Below are 8,726 nucleotides of genomic sequence, written 5' to 3'. Positions count from 1 at the left end.
AACAGTTTGGCTAATGAAATCTCCCAAGAATGGGTTCACCTCAGGGGAGAAAAGAGAGATCCTAATGGAGGTAAAATTGCATTGCTCTCTCCTTTCATCCTCCTGCCAAGGCTCATACAGGTGAAATTAGGAAACAAACCCAGACAGGAGTTCATTGTAGGAAGGAAGTGATGGGAGATTATCCAAGTATTTACAATAGGTCTTTTCTCTTTACTGTATTTAGATTATTGAGGGGTAGGAAATAAGCATCTGAGAGAGAGAGAATTTAACAAAAAGAAAAGCCCTACACACTGAAGGTAATAATGTTTCATACAAGTAAATTTCTGGCCTTCAAAAAGAGAGATGCTTTCAATTTTCTGTAATGCTAAAGCCATTTTGCACCATCTGGACTTATGTTGCAGTTTTCAAGCAGGAAACTTTTTCATTCCTCTGTAACCTTCATATTTTAGTTGCAGTGATCTCTAAAACTCAGTTACAATAATGATATTTTATAATATAGACTAAATATCAAGCATCAAATACCAGATTCATTTTTACTTCAGAGATTCCATTTCTTTAATGTGCAAGTTATTACATCTTTGCAAGGAGTCTGTTATAGCACTTTCCCTTCTGCTGGTGATGGAAACACAACCCTGTTCAACCCATGGCTCAATTCCAGGCCTGCAAGCGTACTGGCAATGCTGCCTGCGATTTTAGCACTATGGAAAGCAGAATTGAAAGACTCAAGGTCCCATCAGCCTTCTGAAGGATGTGGCAAGAGTAACAGATTCAAGAATCCAATATAAGTCTTCATTCTCAAATGTAAAACTTGGCAATGGAGAAGATCTTTGGCACATACCAGTGAGGTTTGATTGACTTTATTCTACATTGGGACAAACCTACCTGAAAATGCACCTTTAGGACTATATTTTCCACAATGACAAACAGATGTATGCAGACAAAACTTCTCTCATGTATTTAGACACAGTCTACAGCACAAGACTCATTTGCAAGAGTACGGGATCTGTCATCTTAATATTTAAAATAAACTCAAAACAAATGCAACAGTCTCATGCCTCCAGTTACCTCAACTGCCAGTGGTAAGTAATTTTGGCAAATCCACTTAGAGATAAGAGCAGGTGTTTAGATACACAACTGAAAAAGCACCTAAGCCTTGTGTCTGGGTTTCATAAGGAACAAAGTTTTCCTTATGATTACTGGGATTTCCTGCTTCTGTTTGGGCTGAAAATACTTCGGGAACAGTTTAATTCAACTATGCAGCAGTTTCAGTTGTAGCAGCATGTGTGAAACAGAGAGTAAGACAAGAAAGAGCAAAAATTAGCAAGTCCTAAAAATCCTATAACATTTGTTTGGCATTAGTTATTATTTTGAAATCATAATTTGAAGCAGAAACCTTCAATTGAGGAAAAGCTGCTCACACCTTTCTTTTCTTGGAACGGTCTCTCTTCCCTCAGAAAAATGCTGAAAATACCAAGAAACAAACACACAACCTCTGTAAGTCTTTCCAACTGGGCGGCTTTGTTCAGCTAAAATATTCTTAATCTCTTAAGCGTGATCTGATGCCACTTATTTGGAGGCTGCATGAGTCCTCTTCTGACCTTGTAAATCAAGTTCATATGTATACTCATCTACAGCTCTCATTTGCAATGCTGGAGGCAATTTAATTGTTTGGTACTTTCATTAGTCCCCTATTGATCAGTTCCTCTTCCTCTCTGCTGTGCGCAGAAAGGTACTTTTCCTCTTGCTATTTGCTGTTTAACAAAACCCTCTTACCGTTTCTCTGGCATTTTGATGATATTTGATACTAATCTTACCTGGTTGTTCTTAAAGCAGCATTTTAATTTAATATTTTATTTAAGGCAAGGTTTTAAGCAACTTTATCTGGCCCTGGAAGTTCAGAGTAGAACTTGGTAAGTAATTTCTCCTCCCTCCCTCCCTCCCTCTCTCTCCCAGCATCTATTAAACTGAGTACTGGGCTGAGAAGTGGGAGGCTTTCCTTACCTAGCTGAAGACATTCCTGATGAATACTGTGGCATGCCCTCTAAGGCTGTTGTCCAGAGTATGCTGGAAAGCATGGCACCCTCACACACTATGGATGTCATTACCTGGGACACTGGGGCCTCTGAGATCTCAGAGAAGAGTCTGCAATTGCCACGTAACCTTGTTGGAGTCAGGTGAGAGATCAGCCAGGGGAAAACCCTGACCTGCCTTACCTGCCTTGTAGCACTCAGGGGGTGTTACACAAGATGACTGTGATACATTAGTTTAAAACAAGCTTTTTTTCATGGCATAAAGCCACAGCGCTCCCACCCCATTTCTCCAGCTGGTGCCTTCTGTCCTAGGACATTTGCTGACCTTTTGGAAAAGGGATCCTCCCGTTCAGTGAAGAAAGTCCATGACTTTGGAGGCAGTGTTCTTATGGCAGCTGGAGCTGCTAAAGTGCTAAATCTGTGTGTTCTCATGTTCCCCAGCCTGCAGAGAACAAAACTGAAGTCATTGGAAGTGGCAACATGCCACTTCATCAGTGCTGAACCCTTCTGCCTGAATGACTCAGCTTCAGCCACGTGATGTGTAAGTAAAAATAGGAATAAGCATGGGAATTGATTTATGGTATGAAAGATCAGATATTGAAAGTTAAATTGTTACAAACTTTCTTTTAATCTGAAAAGTAATCAGGCAGACATGATAAAGCTCTGATAGCAAAGTTCTCCATTGCAAAGGCCTTTTGTGATGCTACTGTAAAATGGCAGCTGAATTTCTGACTCAGTCACCAGCAGGGAAATCCTCCTGCCAAAGTCCCATGTTCCAGCATGGAAATCCCAAGTGTCATGTAATATATTCCTGGGGGTAAATATCAATATGGAAACTGTTGATCTGTGTTTTGTTTCTGCCTCTTGCCCACACTTCCCAGAACTTTATATTTTTCCATGAAGTTTGTTTCCATGTATTTCTTCTTTTTCCTCAACCCTACCACCTGTTGTGGCTCAGGACAGGAAGGCAGAGCTGTGCTTTGTCCACCTGTGAGTGCCTGCAGGGGCACCAAGCACCCTCCTGCCACAGAAACAGTCCCTTTCCCTGCTGCCACTGACAAAGCCACTGCCTGGGGCAAGTAGTGTGGCACACAGCCACAGAGTCCTGCTCCTCCTCGGACAGAGATGAGGTCTGAGCACTTAGTGGGAAAAAGGAAGAGGAGTTACCAGGGTAAGGATAGAAACAGTGAAAGCCTCAAGGAAGAGACCCCAGCACCTGCCCCTTTGGGTTCAGCTCTACCCCAGTGACATGAGGGAGCATCCTGGAGTGCTTGGGGTATCTCCTTACCCTGAATCCAGCACTGATGGACATCTCCTTTCCCTGCCAGCACACTGTGGTTTTGACCACCATGCTGGGAGGGAAGTAGGCTTCCCAGTAGACTTTCTGGAGGCAGGAGACCCTTCTCCCTGGCTGGGACATCCTGTTTCACTGCAGACTTGGCCAGAAATGGCTTAATTTGGTGCAAAGCTCTTGCCTGTGGAAACAAAGTCATTGAGCTGGTCTTGGGACAAGTTCTTCATCTTCCTTCAGAGAAGTTGAGTGTCTCGTGAGCTGCAGCAATTCCTGAGCTGGCTGAGGGCCCTCCAGCCCTGCCCCATGCTGCAGACTCACCACTTCCATTGCTGAACCTCCCTGCAGAGCCCCTTGGTGCTGCCCATCATTTAAAATGACATTCTGGTAGTGCCCAAGTATCCAAGGGCTTGGTGGTCTCTGCGGCCCTGGACATACTTAAAGGCATCCAGATGATGGCAGCAAGCAGGACAGGGTACAGCCACAAATTCCTCTGTGTTTCCAATCTTTAAAACAAATACAATTCTCCCTACTGTAGCTTCCACAAATGAGGAAGTTTTAATTACATACTGAGAAAAGAAGGCAGGGTCCTTACTGCTCTGAGGGGTCAGGTTTTTGCAGCACAAACAAACCCTTTTCTTCAGCTCCCCTGACAAGATTTGGGCTGCTCAGAGGTCCTCTACTTTCTCTTGTGCTCACTTCACTCCAGAATACAAGTGCTCAAATCCCCTGTGGATGAAGGGCAGCATGGCTCCTGGCTTGCCAGGTACCTGATGCTGGTCATGGCAAGTGTTCAGAGTCACATGGTTGGCTTGGGAAGGAGCAAACTGAGCAGAAGAAATTGCCACAGCTTCTTTGGCATGGGATGAACCACTGGACTCTGGGGTAAGATGCCATTGTGTGGTGGTGCGTGATACCACCTCAGGAACTGCTGGGGAGCCAAGTGGTTCCAATACAGCAGGGCTTCACTGGTGGGAAACATCCTAGTCTGAGTAACATGATAAGTCCCTCCCCAAATTATGTAAATCTCCCTGGCTGTAACCTAACCCCTGACTCATCCCTCCCTTCTCCCATTGGTTGTAGTGTTCCCCCCGCCTCCTCTCCCCTGACCCCAGGTGATCCCTATATCTAGGGACACGTGGGGTTCTTCCTTCTCTTTCACCCTGGAACCCTCTGGAATAAACTTCTGGAATATCCGGCTGATTGAGCCTCTGGATTCTTTGTCTCTGGTAACGCATGAGCTATCCAGCTCTCTGGGTGAGTGAGAATCTGTGCCTTACACCAGCTTGGGTGTGAGAAGGGTCTTTCTGTACAGCACCAGAGCAGTGCTGGCTGGAGTGATTTCTCGATAGCCTTAGAGACACTTTCGGTAAACGCAGAGGCCTGACCCCTCCTCTCCCCCCTGCGTTACCATTGGACACTCAGGAGCTGCAGATGGTGCAAGTTGTGTTTTTCCACTTCTGCCCAGTGCACATGGCTGTCTGTTGGAAGTGGGGTGACAAAACCAGAACTAAACAAGCAAACAAAAATCACCACCTTTTGGGGAGGCAGAGCTGAAAGGCAGCTTGGAAATGAAGTGTTTTCTAAGAGGCTGAAACAACAGTGAAAATGTGATGTGGCAGTCACTGCATACAAGCACTGGCTTTGTAGTAATGCTGAACTGAGACAGACCAGCTTGCACACAGGTAATGGATGGATAAAAAGGACATTTACAGAAGCCATTCCCAACATGTTGTAGCAGATTTAAAGCCTGCTGCAAGAGGTAAAAGCCAGCAAGTATAATGATTGTCTATTCTCTCTCTGGAGAGAAGAGCAGAGAATCGTAGGCATTGCCTGGGTTTCAGATTCACTGCATCAAATGAAATCATCAGACAATCACAGAAAATGGACCATGACCAAGTGAAAACAAGCCCAGAACACTCAGTGCATTCAGTCCTGTCCCACTGACAAGCTGGAAGGATCACTCAGACAAAACCAGCTCAGTTTTGCATGGGCAGGTGGGGTATATGAATCTGGCATGTGGGCAGCTGTAGGTGTCAGGAGTACCAGGATGTCCACGTCCTGCCTTTGGGTGCACAGCTTCTTAGAAAAGGGAAATTGTTGGTCTGAAATAGGCTGCAGATCACCAAAATAGCACCTGTCAGACATCTCAAAACATTTACATTTCATCCACCACCTGGACTGAAATGTCTACCCTGAAAGGCAGCAGATCAGATTTTAGGAACAGTGATTTTCCTCTCTCCAGAGAGGAAGGGGTGTCTTGTCCATGCCCAGCAGTGTGGTGTGGCAGGGCTGCTTTCACTAGCTCTGTTTCCCTGCCCCATGCAGTCCCACTCATTTTGCATGGCCAACCTGCACTGTGGATTCCTGCCCTCTTTTTTTAGAAGAGATTTCTTCATTACTGTAAGCAGCTTGTCCCACTAAGTGCCCTTGCTGGTAAGAATATGATCCTAATTGCTGACTGGATTTCTCTGGATTTGCATTCCAGGAAGAGGTTTTTTTGGTTTGGTTTTGTTTGGTTGGTTTTTTTTAATATATTTAGGAAGCTCTTTATATCTTTTATTTTCCTCTTGGAAAGATACATTTATGCTGGAGTCATGCCACCATTGTTACCACAGTTATCACCTGATAACTGAAGTGGACCAAACAAATCATATCAGAAGTGATTCTCCATTTTTATTTTTAATTATTACTTTTCCTAGGACTTCTGGCAGGCTGCTCTATATATATTGCATCACATTATTCACAATGATAATATTTTTAAAACTATTGGCACTACATTATCACCCTTCCACAGCATCTGAAAGTTCTGTTCTCTTAATACAGAAAAGCCTTCTCAGCAAATTCTTTTAGGATGTGGGGATAGATTTGTTATATCTACTGACTTTAATTTATTCCCTGAATTTTCTTAACTTCCTTATGAGTTACTAGTGGCATCCTGATAGGATACAGGTAGCTTAAAATATTTCCAAATACAGAACAAAACATGGAATAAACATGCAGTATTTTTTAATTATGCATAGAAAAGAAATGGTTGATTAGTTGTCAATGGGATTCACAGATATGTGCACCCACTTTTGTTAGAAAGGCCCTCTAGTTTTGTTATTAGGTGGAAACATCAACAGCAGCCAGAAATTTTAAGATCACTCATCTTGTTGCGTGCCATCACTGGGGCGTGTGTCACTTTGAGCAACAGAGCCAGTGCATGGCAGACCAAGCAGAAGTGATGATACTGCTATTTATAATCCATTTTCTTTTAAAGCAAAAGATACTTTATAAATAGTAGGATTATTTATAACCAATGGATATCACCCAGCAGAGCACACAGGGAGGTGTGTGCTTACACAGACCACTCTGAGCACTTCAGCCTAACTGAGCGTGAGGCAGGTCCAGTACAGCATGTAAACAAATTCCATCTCATGGCTCATTTGTTCAGTCACAGGGATGGCTTGTGTCCTACCAGCCTGGAATATGAACATAAACCAGGAGTATATATTCGTCCATTAACACAAACCCTCAATACAGTGTCTCAGTTTTGCTTCAGTCTCTTCTCCAGACTGATGTTGAGGGGTTTTTTGCTTTAATGCAGATATCTAAACCAGAATGTGTTATTTCATCATTCATTAATTCAGCCTATTTATTCAATAGTAATAAGAATCTGGACCAAATGTGAGGACTGATAAAGGAAGAGATCCTATTGGCAGTAAAAGTCTATCAGGCTTTCCACAGTCCCACTGATATATTTTGAGGACATATTTAACAATTTCAAAAGAGAAACAGATCTTTGAACACACATATCTCTGTTACACCAAACCATTGCTTCAGGCACAGGAAGGAAAATATTGCAAGCATTATTAAGTTACTGGGACGCTGTGTAAATGTATTCCTTTGGATTTTTTTCTCCTGGTTTATTTTACATATTAGAAAATCTATGCCCAATGATCACCCAATTTTACAGCTGAGTAGCACATGCAACTAATATAAAGAGTGTATATTCACGAAAGGAAGATTTTTTAGTTGTTATGAGTATCATACAATCTAAAGACACAGCAGTCAGATTTTTGTTAATATTCACTAACACATTTCTGTCCTGAGCGTGAAAAGAAAATTCATCTTGCCAGGAGTGCTACCAACTCTCTTTGTGAGCAGGGGACACCAAAGTCACAGAAAATGCTTGGAACTTCCTCAGAGAAGTTCAGTTATTAGAGATCTCCTACCATGCTGTCCATTCTCCCAGGTAAATAGTTTTCATGCCCCTGAAAGATGTGTAAGGTTCAAAGACTGGAGAAGAGACATGCTAGAGTCCCACGTGTCCATCAGGCAGAGCAGAGATGCTGCTGTCTTGGCAAGCAGAGAGGGGATGCCATGAACAGGAGCAGAGACACATGCAACATCTCTGTTAGAAACCGGGAGTGTGGGAAAGAGATGCAGCAAGCTCTGATGGGTCATTAGTGCACTCCCACAGCATGATTAGATCAGTTGGGTCAGTTTTCTAAAGGCTCCAGATGATTGAATTAGTCAAGGACAGGTCAGATTATTTCTGCCTTACTGCTGTCATTACGGTGCTATAAACATATCAATTAAAAGAGTTTGCTCTGACAGGATTCCTGCTGTTACCAATTCAGTGGCTCCTATTGTAAAGAAAACCACCTTGGTGGTAGCCCAGGGGAGGGTGTGGCAGCTGAGTGTGTTGGAATGCCTGGGCTTGGGAGCCAAGGAATCTCTCTTTTTCCTGGGAAGAGCACACATGACTAGGCATGATGTAAAGGAAGCAGTGCTATGGGGCCAAGACCCCAGGTTTGGGTGGCAAAGCTTTTATTTACCCAAGAAAGAAAATTCAGCTGTGCTTGCTTTTGAGAATTTTGGGGGCATTGCTCACCACCATGGGCTTGTCACCCCCTGATAGATCAGTCCCAATGCCATGTCCCCCTCCCACTGGGAAATAGCTGGTTAACTCTTTTTCCTGGACACTCCAGGGATGTGTGGCAAAGATGCAGTCATACCATAACCACAGTGTGCACTGGGCTTTTGAGTGAAGACCATTTGCTCTTCACACCTAATACTTTGCAGGAGAAAAATTAAATACTTAGACTGAAAGAGTCTCATGTGTCTTTCCTCAAGGCAGTAACAAGAGCAATGCTGTGGGATAACAGTGTGAGCATAAAAGTATTATATGTGATGAAATCCTTATCTGAATAATTGTGGCTGAGCTAATAGTTCACTGATGGTAAAATCACAGAATTGCTAAGTTTGGAAAGAACCTCTAAAATTATTGAATCCAAGCATTAACCCAGCACTGCCAAGTCCACCACTAAACCATGTCCCCAAGTGCCTCATCTACATGTCTTTCAAATATCTCCAGGGATAGTGACTCAACCCCTTCCCTGGGAAGTCTTTCCAATGCC

The 8,726-nt window shown here is 43.4% G+C and overlaps 1 long non-coding RNA gene across 2 annotated transcripts; it reads right to left on the bottom strand.

Annotated features, from left to right (window-relative positions):
- Positions 1-530: 530 nt before the first annotated feature.
- Positions 531-5,701, bottom strand: LOC146439805 (uncharacterized). Of its 2 annotated transcripts, XR_014850904.1 has the most exons (3): positions 5,368-5,701; positions 3,319-3,505; positions 531-2,472 (listed from the first exon to the last, which is right to left on the bottom strand). It is a non-coding gene; the product is annotated as an uncharacterized LOC146439805 (long non-coding RNA). The 2 variants fall into 2 exon arrangements; XR_014850903.1 differs by lacking the exon at positions 5,368-5,701 and having other exon boundaries at positions 3,319-3,747.
- Positions 5,702-8,726: the final 3,025 nt, after the last annotated feature.

Source organism: Lichenostomus cassidix, chromosome 3 (assembly GCF_008360975.1).
Source record: "Lichenostomus cassidix isolate B80296 chromosome 3, HeHo_3.0, whole genome shotgun sequence".
Taxonomy (NCBI): Eukaryota; Metazoa; Chordata; class Aves; order Passeriformes; family Meliphagidae; genus Lichenostomus; species Lichenostomus cassidix.
Note: the sequence above shows the minus strand (reverse complement) of the source record. Positions and strands in the feature narration are given on the sequence as shown.